We start from the raw sequence: 1462 nt of genomic DNA, 5'->3' as shown, positions 1-1462 counted from the left end.
TTAATAGAACAAAGTATTCTTGCACTGAGGGAGTACTCGAGTAGAGGCCCAATGTCCATCTGCTACCTTAATACTAAACCTATAAATATATACATATAAATCTATTTCCCCATCATCATATATAAATGTATTTACACATGTACATTCCTGTATTTAGACCTCTGTTAATGTCCTTTGCCTCCTAGTTCTTTAATTAGCATAAAGTGCACTGAAAATAAGGATCCCTGGGGGAAGAATGCGTTATGTAAGTTTTTCCAATGCCACGAGGTCAATAGTTCAAACCCACCAACAGCACCACAGAAGAAAGAGATGAAATAAGCATTTTGAGACTTGTTACTGACTTTCAAAGTGATGAAGAGACCGCTGTGACTTGCATTTAAAAAATACAAGATTTCTGCTCACTAAGCAGGCAGTCTAACATTGAGACTGTGCTAAAACTCCACTTAGACCTTTGTGCTCCCACCTGCTTCAAGAACCTCTCTTTTGCACAAATATTGTAAAGTGATTAAAACCATTATGATTCCAAGTAGTTGAAAGAAATACCATCAATCCCTTATAAACTCATGAATAGTGCTATCTTTTACTCACGAAAAATCAGGAGGTGATAACATTATGAATGATGTTTACGTTCTTCATTACATGTCTTTGTATTCTGTAAATTCACCCCAACAATGAACACATTCCAATATTTTCCGTTCCAAACAACAAACTGTACAACAGCAAGAAGGTTAACGAGAATGTAACTGACAACTCATCACTGACTTCTGGAGAAAAGGTGACCGGAAAGGAAGCCCAGCTTCCTAAGTAAGACTCAGAAGGTGGCTCGGTGCCAGGCACAGTCGGTGGACCATCACAACCTAGCATCCACTTCATAACTCCCCGTCCCGTTTTCCCTGTATCCAAGTTCTAGAAATAGCTTCTGAGGTATGACTTTCCCAAATGGAGCTACATGGGATTGAATTCCAGTCACACCTATTTTGATGTGTTTTTTGAAATGCATTTTTTCACCATTAAAGTTTCATAATAATGCCTGTCTAATGGGAAATCAACTTGATAGCAGTGAGTGAATGGGAACTCTAAGGAGCCTTGATAGTGCAGTTGTTACACGTTGGGCGGCTAAACCAACAGTTCTAAACCACCAGCTGCTCCACAGGAGAAAGACTGGGCTCTCTACTCCGGTAAAGTGTTACAGTCTAAGAATCTCACTGGGGCACTTCTACCCTTCCTTCAGGTTCACTATGAGTTGGCACGGACTCAATGGCAGTGTGAGAGAGAAAGCAGGAATCTAAGGAACCCTGGTGGCATAGTGGGTTACGTGTTGGGCTGTCTACCTTAAGGTCAGCAGTTCCAAACCACCAGCCACTCTGTGGAAGGCAGAGACTTTCTATTCCCATAAAGATTTACAATCAAAGACACCCACAGGGCTAGTTCTAGTCTGTCCTATAGAAGCTCTATGAGACGC

The sequence above is a fragment of the Echinops telfairi genome, unplaced genomic scaffold, assembly GCF_000313985.2.
Source record: "Echinops telfairi isolate 266 unplaced genomic scaffold, ASM31398v2 ScPeMD7_7400;HRSCAF=8409, whole genome shotgun sequence".
Taxonomy (NCBI): domain Eukaryota; kingdom Metazoa; phylum Chordata; class Mammalia; order Afrosoricida; family Tenrecidae; genus Echinops; species Echinops telfairi.
This window is presented reverse-complemented; position numbering follows the sequence as displayed.